Here is a 12503-nt window from a genome sequence, read left to right as displayed (position 1 = left end):
AGCAATGCCTTATTGGCTTGCTAAAAAAATAAAACTCTTGCTCTTGAAAAATTCGTCGAATTTCTCCTGACATTGTAAGCAACAGTTTGTCCATACATGTTCATCGGATGTAGCAAAATCTGCCCCATTCGGAAAGTTCCTCTGTGGTACGTCTTTTTATTGTATTAGAATGCATGTACAAATGCTGCACGAATCAGAAACTTGTGTCTAGCAACAACAAAAGGTCTTGAAAATGAGCCAAACTGCTAATGGCCGTCTCTAGTGCACATTCGTTCACGTGATTCTAAAAGCAGTCACTAGACAATACGTAACAGAAACAAACACATTTGTTCCTGAGTAGGCCTACACTATCCTGTAGGTACTAAACTCTGTCCTATCTCACAGCGCGCGAGGGAATTTAATTATATTCTTGCTAGTTGTAGCTGGGCTGCACATAGAGCCACCCTGTTTAAAGAGGAGAGTAAGTGCTGGCATCTAGTGCCGTGCCTATGAGAAATTTATTTCCAGTCTCATTCTTGATCTTTTAACGTAATCGAAATATTCCCTATATTTAGAGGGTCCGAAAACGTTTAACTAAGAAACTGAACAGGTGGACAGGGGTTGCGCCACGCAAGGTAGTGATTATCATTATAATATTAATATTTTCATTACATTATCACTATAATATTAATATTTTCACCGTTCCGAGAACCACTTACTTTTCTGGACTTCGACGATGCGTACGATAAAATCAGCCACAAATTTTTATCAAACATTATAAGAACAGTGGATTTTAATGAGCAATGCATGAAGATAATGTACAAAATTTTAGCGACGGAAGTACTGATTGAGCCAAAAGTTAACTGCAGGCAACTATTAGCAAAGCACTTAAAAGGAAACAGGTATTGTTAACAAATTACTAAACAAGTATGTTTACAGAGTAATGGTTATCGTTTGGCTATTGTAGCAACTATATTTAACCTCCACACTGCAGATACTTTTATAGAAAAGCTTTCGGTATAAGCGAGTGACCTTTGCACCCATGATGGTTCGTTCGCGGCGATAAAGAGACGAGGGGCTGCTCATGCTACACTTGATGGTCCACCTGTTTTTGTAGGATGTAATTAGAGTTTTAGTTTGGATTTTAAGAATATGTTGTCTCATGGTAATGATTAATTTGCAGCAGCTGTTGTTTGGAAACATATTAGTGTAATTAAAGTGTCTGGTCTTCAGATGTTTTCTAACTCGATGTTATAGTTTATCGTACTTATCATGTTGGGGAGTAAGCTAATAAGGATTTTCGAATGACCTGTTATGTATCTCCCTACGCATTTAGTTCGCATACTCGTAATAAACGTAAAATAAACTGTGACGAAAGTGTTAATGGTTGGGTTAAAGGTAAAGATGCATGTGAATGTGTTAAAATGACTAGCGACTGTACAGGTGTTGTGGTTTTCAGTCCGAAGACTGGTTTGGCGCAACTCTCTATACAACTCTATCCTGTGCAACCCTTTTCATCTCCAAGTAACTACTACAACCTACATCTTTCTGAATCTGCTTACTATATTTATCTCTTGGTTTCCCTTCACGATTTTTACCCATCATGCTTCCGTCCACGACTAAACTGGTGATCCCTTGATGTCTCAGAATGTAACCTTCCAACCGATATATTCTAGCCAGGTTGTTTCCCCCTTTCTTCTCAATTCTATTCAGTATCTTCTCATTGGTTACATGATCTACCTATCTAATCTTCAGCATATTTCTGTAATGCCACATTTCAAAACTCTCTATTCCATTCTTGCCTAAACTGTTTATCGTCCATGTTTCACTTCATACATGGCTACACTCCATACAAGTACTTTCGTAAAAGACTTCATAACCCTTAACTCTGTATTCAAAGTTAGCAAATTTATCTTCTTCAGAAATGCTTTTCTTTCCATTGCGAGTCTACATTTGATATCCTCTCTATTTTGATCATCATCAGTTATTTTGCTGCCCAACTAGCAAAAATTGTCTACGCTTCTTGTTTCCTAGTCTAATTCTCTCAGCATCAACTTATTTAGTTCAACTACTTTCCATTACACTCGTTTTGCTTTTGTTGATGTTCATTACAGTATATCATACATTATACAGAATATTATCACAAATGAAGTTATTATTATTATGTCAAAAGCCGAGAAGCGATTCTTTTTGATGGTTTAACTCCCTGGGGCACTCTGGGATGCTCTCAGAGCCGTACACTGCACTGGATAAAGAGGCATGAGACATGTATCAGTTGGCGTGGAGCATCCAGCCAACAACTACAACGCTCCTGCTCAAAAACGTTGATTACACTGCGTTAAAACGGTGATCCTTCATCGCACGTGACATTACGCGTCAATGACCAAGGTAATGATGGGAGAACCTGTAGTAACAGCTTGGAAGAGGTTTTGGCGTCTTCCGAACGTTCAGCCGCTGACGTCGGAACGAGCAAAGGAGTGAGATGGCTGCGTCGCGCTGTTTTATGACCTCAGAGTAACACGCACTCAGTACATACACTACTGGCCATTAAAACTGCTATATCAAGAAGAAATGCAGATGATAAACGGGTATTCATTGGACAAATATATTTCACTCCAACTGACATGTGATAACAGTTTCATACAATTTGGGTGCCTAGATCATGAGAAATTAGTACCCAGAACAGCCACCTCTAGCCGTAATAGCGGCCTTGATAAGCCTGGGCATTGAGTCAAACAGAGCTTGCATGGCGTGTACAGGAACCACTGCCCTTGCAGCTTCAACACGATACCACAGTTCATCATGGGTAGTGACTGGCGTATTGTGACGAGCCAGTTGCTCGATCACCATTGAGCAGATGTTTTCAATTGGGGAGAGCTCTGGAGAATGTGCTGGCAAGGGCAGCAGTCGAACACTTTCTGTATCCAGACAGGCTCGTACAGGACCTGCAACATGCAGTCACACGTTATGCTGCTGAAATGTAGGGTTTCGCAGGCATCGAATGAAGGGTAGAGCCACGGGTCGTAGCACATCTGAAATTTAACGTCCACTGTTCAAAGTGCCGCCAATGCGAACAAGTGGTGACAGAGACGTGTAACCAATGGCACACCATACCATCACGCCGTGTGATACGCCAGTATGGCGATGACGAATACACGCTTCCAATGTGTGTTCACTGCGATGTCGCCAAACATGGACGCGACCATCATGATGCTGTAAATGGAACCTGGATTCATCCGAAAAAATGACATTTTGCCATTCGTTCACCCAGGTTCGTCGTTGAGCACACCATCGCACGGCGCTCCTATCTGTGATGCGTCAAGTGTAACCGCAGCCATGGTCTCCGAGCTGATAGTCCATGCTGCTGCAAACGTCGTCGAACTGTTCGTGCAGGTGGTTGTTGTCTCCTAACGTCCCCATCTGTTGACTCAGGGATAGAGACGTGGCTGCATGATCCGTTACAGCCATGCGGATAGGATGCTATCATCTCGACTGCTACTGATACGAGGCTGTTGGGATCCAGCACGGCATTCCCTATCACCCTCCTGAACCCACCGATTTTATATTCTGCTAACAGTCATTGGATCTCGACCAACGCGAGCAGCAATGTCGCTATACGATAAACCGAAATTGCCACAGGCTACAGTCCGACCTTGATCAAAGTCGGAATCGTTATGGTACGCATTTCTCCTCCTTACACGAGGCATCAAAACAACGTTTCACCAGGAAACACCGGTCAGCTGCTGTTTGTGTATGAGAAATCGTTTGCAAACGTAGCTTATGTCAGCACGTTGTAGATGTCGCCTCCGGCGCTAACCTTGTCTGAATGCTCTGGAAAGCATATCAAAGCATCTTCTTCCTGTCGGTTAAACTTCGCGTCTGTAGCACGTCATCTTCGAAGTGTAGCAGTTTTAATGGCCAGTAGTGTAGCGAACGGTAGGGCATTTAGTAGCAAACAATGTTTATTGCATATGTAGATGCCGGCCGCGGTGGTCTCGCGGTTCTAGGCGCTCAGTCCGGAACCGCGCGACTGCTACGGTCGAGCAGTCGCAGATTCGAATCCTGCCTCGGGCGTGGATGTGTGTGATGTTCTTAGGTTAGTTTGGTTTAAGTAGTTCTAAGTTCTGGAGGACTGATGACCTTAGAAGTTAAGTCCCATAGTGCTCAGAGCCATTTGAACCATATCTACATGTCTGGCACTGTGTGTACGTCTCCAATGCAGTAAATGTGAATTAGAACATGAAAACGACTTGCAGATGCACATAATCCCAAGTGGACTATTTATGTCATAAGCTGAGGTGAGTTTGAACATAACCTCTGACGTGAATAGCCCAGATGGGACTTGGTCATATATCAATAGTTATAATGTGTCAAACTACGTGAAATGGGACGTCTTCTGTATAATTCCTGTAACACGCGTATATGCGCTGTGCGCAGTAGTTAGTAGCTATACTTGTGATAAAGTACCCATGTTCAATAATGTGCAAAATATGTCTACAGGTCGGATGACTTTCAAATTTGCCGCTTCACGGGGTCACACAGCACACATGTGTGCTCTAAAGGAGTCCATAACATGGACCATGTTGGAGTAATCATCGGGTTCCATTCGTCGTTATGAAAGCCGTATTCTTTGAAGATGAGTGTGTTTTGCGTCAGTTTAGCACTACGGTCTACCCTCCTAGAAGCGAACGTTCCACTTTCTCGCAGCCTTTGTTACAGTCGGACAAAAATAGTACGTGATGTCATAATCACCATAGGGAGTGACGACGGCGCCCTCTTCTAAGTTTGTGTTGTACCGAGAAACGGTGTATTAGAAAGTGTTCCGATTTTCAAACTTATTTTATATCCTGACGTTAATTTTCCAGATCTTTTTACTCGAAGCCCTCTCTAAAACCCCAGAAGCGTACAATTTGAACTGTGAAGCACCGAGTATCATTAAAGATTCGAGAGTCTTACATTCCTTAAGTTGGGATTATTGTGTCATGGGGAGGGCGGGAGAAGTTAGAGAATGCTTATAGGTCAAAGCACTAGTGTTTAGCCTTTGAACTTAGCGTAAGTCACATCAGGAGCCCAAAATACTGTTGCCGACGAGCATAGGTAAGAGGCGAGAACACCTAACTTTGCTCCGTTCGTTGGAAAGGCCGGAGTACGTTCCATTTAGGGCCCCTACAAATCAGAAAACAGAAAAAATTGGACATACGTAATAACAATTAGGATCTGAGTTTATAAGTTTAAAACAGAAGCTTAAGATAGTGATACGTTTGCCTGACATATGAAAACTGGACTCAGCGTGAACACTACCTGACAAAACGAGTGAATTACTGAGAAAGGGGGGAGGAATTGAAATGAAGCTTCACACACTGAGACCGTATGTGATGTTGCAGCAGTGATAACCAAATCGAGTAAATCCACAAAAAAATTCACATAATGAGTCAACTTAACAGTCTGAGGATGTAGCACCCCTGTAATGAACGTCATCGGTACGACTTATGAGCTATGGCGTGGGCAGGCATCATGCACGATGGCCGGTCACTACTAGCGGGGTTAGTGCAGGGAAATTAGTAGGGAAGTGTGTAATGAAGCTTTATGTTTTCTCTTTAGGCAAGCTGGCCCCAATTGTCGTAACTAGTTCAGATATCCTGGATACTGGCTCTGGGATGTAGTTGACTTTCAAATAGTGGAAGGGTGCGCCCACTCCGCAGCTCGTCGTCACACACGCTGACTATGGACAACCTGTATAGTGTAGCACTGTGATTTATCTCTGGACAAAATGGAACGCCATTCAGCACAAGTCCATGCTTTATGGTCACGGTGTTGTGGCTGTGCCCTCTTGTAGTTTGAACAGTTCTCTGGTATCCGGCTGAGTAGCGTCCTAATTTCTCCACAATATTTCGGCAGACGTACACAGTGCCATTTTCAGGTGGTTCCTGACGAATGCTGTGCTGTTCCTTTCGACACCCTATATATACTAGCCGCTACCCCCTCCACCGTTCTTCTCCCGGCGTCTTTTGTGCGGCCGGCGCGGGGGCCACTGGAGGTGGTGGGGAAGCGGCGCCTGGGTCTGCACTGGGGTCTACAGTCTCTCCCTGCCGCTGCCGTCGGAGGTGGTTCCTCGACCTCTGGGACCACATCTTTCTCTCCAGGCTGAGTGCAGGGATCAAAGCCTGACTAAGTTGAGGGCCGCTGTCATTATTAATCAGATAGTCCTGTAGTCGGATTTCGATGACCTCTTTAGTAACGCAGTCCCAGAAGTGGGAGGACTGAAAGAGTTTTTTATTTCATAGTCCATAGTATGGCTAGTCTTTATACAATGATCAGCCACGGCCGATTTAGTGGCCTGGCGTGATTCGGTATTGCGCTTGTGTTCGCGGCACCTCTCTTCTACAGTGCCGACAGTCTCCCAACGTATGATTTTCCGCACTGACAGGGAATTTGATAAACGCCTGGTTTTCGAAGGTCTGAACCCAGTAGAGTCAAGGGTTTGGCAGGGGGTCGGAATACATAGGATTCTACCCGGTCGGATACCCGAGAACTGTTCAAATTGGAAATACGCCGGGAAAACGTCGGAGGGCGTGTCTTGGTCTTCTTTTGTCATAGGTACACTTAGTTCAGCGCCTGCTATGCAATGTCTCCAAGTGCCGACTGGTGCGCTGGCGAAGGCGTACGCCAGCACACATGGCGTCTCCAGACGCAACCGGTTGTATTGTGGTGGCAATTTCCGCCTAAAAGTAGGACGTTAATTCCCCAATATGGCTGGTGCTAGTCTGCTAGTGTGGATGACACAAAAGGTTTTATTACGAGTTCTCGAATGATAGACGCAGATGTGAAGGGGTTAAGATGTGCATCTTTGATCCTCTATTCGCCGGCCGCTGTGTAAGAGCGGTTCTAGGCTCTTCTGTCCGGAACCACGTTGCTGCTACGGTCGCAGGTTCGAATGATGCGTCGGGCATGGATGTGTGTGATGTCCTTAGGTTAGTTAGGTTTACGTAGTTGTAAGTTCTAGGGGACTGATGACCTCAGATGTTAAGTCCCATAGTGCTTAGAGCCAATTGAACCATTTATGGTAATGGGCAGGCACGGTCGGACGGAACCTTGATGACGAGTATGCCTGCTGCGTCGAGTTCCTATGCTGTCCAAAACAGGACCACTGTCACATCTGAATGCCCCAAAAATCTAGATACTTCCGCCCTGTGAAATGAAGACCACCAAAGGGGCCCCTTCCATAGGCTGTCTACACGAGTACGCACCATCTCCGTCTCATTCAGAGTGACTCTGTTCCCACCCCTTAATGCCCTACTAGCTTTGACAACACTAAACACGGATAACATTAATGAACTTGTTAGACGTTCTACTCGTCAGTGGGGACAATAACTCTAATCACTTACGTATCTGCGGATGGTGCGTGTGTGTACGTTGGTATCCGATCATGTATTCTGCAGGCTTCACTTTTTTATGTACGCTGGTGTAAATACTGGAAAGCACTGCTAAAAATAGGCACCGTGAGTGGAGGGCTGTGTCATTAACTTCCATTTATGCAAGCGTATTTACCCATTAGAACGCGTTATATATTCGTGATCCTCCCTCAATGCCAGTGGAGACGTGGTGAACCTCAGTTATCATGTAGACTTCGTGGGGTTTAGTTCTAGTCAAGAGCTAATGAACTGCCGACGAGAGGTAGGAGGGGTGGTATCCGGTGGATGCGTTGAAATAGGTGCGGAATCAAGTGAGGCGTCATTAGCCCCCTACCCATCACACATTCTAATAAAAGCCATTGTAACTGAACATAAGTTAATTTCAAAAATTTGTAGGTAACTTTCGAAGAAAGAGAATGGTAATGAATTAGAAAATATTTCAATCTTCTTTTAACAAAGGACACTTGTCTGTGGCTTCTCTGATCACTACATTTTGCTGTCTTACCATTTGTATAAACTATGGCAACAAGGAAAACGTCCACAGTAACATATGATCTGACACAGATGCTATCTAACTACCTGTGTCATTAAATCAGCTTGGCGCAATAAAATCTCCCTTTTATAAATAATAAAGTTCAACAAGTGTCCACTGAAATCTCATTCCGTCCATCGAAGCCCAGACGGAACACCTTTGCTTTGTATGTGGCTCATTTGTTCAGCGCAGCTGTGTTGCATCACAGCTGAAATGGGCTAATCGTAGTACATTAGCAAAAGGGTTCACTTTGAATTCAGAGTTATGATGAACGGCTTATTAATTAGTTGTACTTAAGAAATGAAATCACGTAATCGAATGATTTGTTCAAAAGGCAAAGACAGTGTTGCAGGCTGTATTTAACACGTTATCCTTCACACATTCACCCAGAATGCGCAGAAATAAATGTTTCAATATGAAAACTGAAGTTCAGAAAATTGAAAAAGCCGCTGGACACTTACCTGAAACTTAGTACCCTATACTCTTGAAATCAGCCGTAAAAGTCGTTAACATTACTTAGTCACGGTAACAGTCGTGAACTCGTCCACTAACACTCTTAATTACGTCAATTACAAATTTATCAAGACGTCTACAAACAATAACATATTCTGGGAACGGCATTCAGTATCTCCACGAAAGTTCAAACTGTATTATTCCTCATGCACTACAGTTCAGTCAGTCTCTTTTAATATTAAAAAAACGTTCTTCATTTTTCAGAGACAGCAACGTTGCGTTTCATATGCCTCAAATATTACTTTCTGGTGGAAGAAATTCTCTAAGCACGTCCTACGTTACCTGAATGACACCATTCCAGAACGTTGGGCAGGAAGAGGAAGAACAGAAGATGGAAACATCGCCGGTGACCTTACATGTCTCCAGACTTCACTCTTGTGACTTTTATCTGTGAGGTAACGTAAAGGGCCGCTTTTTTATACCCTCTATGCCTGACACTCTTGAAAGTCTGCGACATCGCATTGTTGAAGCTGTGATTTCGGTAACGAGAGACCAGCAGCTGAGTGCCAGAAAATTAGCCACCGTTCTGATACTTGTCGTGGAGCACATGGTGCTCATATTGAATGCGTAGACTTTATACACTCCTGGAAATTGAAATAAGAACACCATGAATTCATTGTCCCAGGAAGGGGAAATTTTATTGACACATTCCTGGGGTCAGATACATCACATGATCACACTGACAGAACCACAGGCACACAGACACAGGCAACAGAGCATGCACAATGTCGGCACTAGTACAGTGTATATCCACCTTTCGCAGCAATGCAGGCTGCTATTCTCCCATGGAGACGATCGTAGAGATGCTGGATGTAGTCCGGTGGAATGGCTTGCCATGCCATTTCCACATGGCGCCTCAGTTGGACCAGCGTTCGTGCTGGATGTGAAGACCGCGTGAGACGATGCTTCATCCAGTCCCAAACATGCTCAATGGGGGACAGATCCGGAGATCTTGCTGGCCAGGGTAGTTGACTTACACCATCTACAGCACGTTGGGTGGCACGGGATACATGCGGACGTGCATTGTCCTGTTGGAACAGCAAGTTCCCTTGCCGGTCTAGGAATGGTAGAACGATGGGTTCGATGACGGTTTGGATGTACCGTGCACTATTCAGTGTCCCCTCAACGATCACCAGAGGTGTACGGCCAGTGTAGGAGATGGCTCCCCACACCATGATGCTGGGTGTTGGCCCTGTGTGCCTCGGTCGTATGCAGTCCTGATTGTGGCGCTCACCTGCACGGCGCCAAACACGCATACGACCATCATTGGCACCAAGGCAGAAGCGACTCTCATCGCTGAAGACGACACGTCTCCATTCGTCCCTCCATTCACGCCTGTCGCGACACCATTGGAGGCGGGCTGCACGATGTTGGGGCGTGAGCGGAAGACGGCGTAACGGTGTGCGGGACGGTAGCCCAGCTTCATGAAGACGGTTGCGAATGGTCCTCGCCGATACCCCAGGAGCAACAGTGTCCCTAATTTGCTGGGAAGTGGCGGTGCGGTCCCCTACGGCACTGCGTAGGATCCTACGGTCTTGGCGTGCATCCGTTTGTCGCTGCGGTCTGGTCCCAGGTCGACGGGCACGTGCACCTTCCGCCGACCACTGGAGACAACATCGATGTACTGTGAAGACCTCACGCCCCACGTGTTGAGCAATTCGGCGGTACGTCCACCCGACCTCCCGCATGCCCACTATACGCCCTCGCTCAAAGTCCGACAACTGCACATACGGTTCACGTCCACGCTGTCGCGGCATGCTACCAGTGTTAAAGACTGCGATGGAGCTCCGTATGCCACGACAAACTGGCTGACACTGACGGCGGCGGTGCACAAATGCTGCGCAGCTAGCGCCATTCGACGGCCAACACCGCGGTTCCAGGTGTGTCCGCTGTGCCGTGCGTGTGATCATTGCTTGTACAGCCCTCTGGCAGCGTCCGGAGCAAGTATTGTGGGTCTGACACACCGGTGTCAATGTGTTCTTTTTTCCATTTCCAGGAGTGTAGTTTTTCTCTTACCAGGAACATTTGAATTGTGTTTATGTCTTTTGTAGTTTGGAAGCATATATTGGAAAAGCGGGTCGTAGAAAAGAAAACGGAGTAGCGCGCATACCTGCTGTCAACAACAAACCCAGCACACTTCGAGAGTTCACAGGAATAACCGGCAGATCGCAGTAACTGAGTAAGGCAAAACAAATCTTCCACTAAGAGAAACGAAAATAAATTAACTGGAAGCCGGCTTTTACGGAATGTAGACGGGTACAGCATTCCATCCATCTACAGGCTCACACAGCCACCGTCCCCAGAACTGTGTTCACAATGTTAAACATGGATGACCGTGTGCGCGCATTTGCCTTTGTTACATAGTATACTATGTAAATAAAGCAGTAGTGGTCATAATTTGATTATATAAGGCTAAACAGTTTACCATTCAAGTACAAGCGTATTAGCAACACTAAACCAAATCTCTACTCCCTTCAAATGAAATATTTGCTGATTAACGGCACACGATTCGCACAATAAAAGCAACATGATCCAGAATTATTAATAAGATCAGTCAACTCCACAGGTGGATGGATGACTTCCGTAATATGTTCTCAAACTATGTGTTTGTGTGAAACATGAGTTTCTACATGGAAGTTCTAGAACGTAAGCTTGGCCAAGTCCGCTGAGACGCTACGTACTTGTAAAAGGGACTGAGTACAGATTTTCAGCGGAAACAAGAGATTACCAAAGTAAGCACCTGAAGAATAGATCTGTTTTGTCTGCAACAAACAACTCTCTCTAAAGTTAACGTCCACAGCAACTTAATTTCCAGTCGACATCCGTAAAATCTAGAAACATTCTCACATGCATATTTTTAGACAGATTAAGAAAATATTGATGCGATGTTGTATTTCATGTATTGTAAATCCAACAGCAAAATTTCTTCTTTTGGTTATGTACACAATTTATATATTTACTGGTTTTGAACAGAAGCAGATATAGCAATCTACAGAGGTGTTCTTAGACAGCCTTTGACAAGCGCCTATCAAGTGACTGAAGGATATACTCGATAAACATTTTATTTAGCCGTCAACATTAAACCACAACAATACAGTAGTGCAGTCACTTAATAACGTTAACAAACAGATGATAATGTACCATATCATACGGCCACAGCATCCTTCTCCTTACGTTATTTATTATTTTATTTCAATGTGCAATGCTTGACAATTGCTGAGGAACAACTGATATTTTCCAAGGAACAACCGACAGTTGCTACGGAACACCCGACCAATGATAGTACAAGCCAATGTAGAGGGAAGAATGTGTTATCTTCAACGAAGTCTGGGCAAGAATGATCTATATGCATTCGGCAGTTAATGCAGTAGAGATCTTGGCGAAGATTGTTGTGGAACCGGTTAGTGCCACATTCCGTATTTTGTGGGAAGTGTCTGCAAGACAGTACTTGAGTTCGTAAGACCGTGGACGAGCAGTTGGACTGCTCGAAGCCGGGCAAAATTTCACTAATGTGGCAAGAGTAATGGGTGTGTCCAAAAGTGCCACCTCGCGATTAAAAAAGGCCGCTGTAGTTGGAAACGCTATGCGAAAGCATGCCGGTGGCCGCAGACGGAAAGCCACAATGGAAAAGGATCGATGCAATGCCCTAGTGGCGAAAAGGGACAGACGTTACATTCCCAGGAAGATTGCTGCAGATCTTGTAGAGACTACGTGTCACTGTCAGAAGCATTTAGTGGTGATTACATCAAGCTAGTTTGTATGCTCGGAAGCTTGTTAAATGCATCCCGCTTCAACCACACCATCGTTAATAAATAATCCGTTGATGTAGGGAGCATGTTCTTTGGAGTCATCACAGTGGTCCAGAGTGACGTTCTCCGATGAATCCAGCTTCACTGTGCTAAGTAACTCAGGCCAACAGTTTCTGGAGAGGGAGAGGAACTCGTTACTCTACATAGTGTTCATGAACGTCTTCGGTATGTCTTATGCTTTACGACGGGGGTGGCCCTTATGGACTGTGGTAGAACACCTCTGTGTATTGAGGTACTGTTACAGCACAGTGGTACTGC

Source organism: Schistocerca gregaria, chromosome 2 (genome assembly GCF_023897955.1).
Source record: "Schistocerca gregaria isolate iqSchGreg1 chromosome 2, iqSchGreg1.2, whole genome shotgun sequence".
NCBI lineage: Eukaryota > Metazoa > Arthropoda > Insecta > Orthoptera > Acrididae > Schistocerca > Schistocerca gregaria.
Note: the sequence above shows the minus strand (reverse complement) of the source record.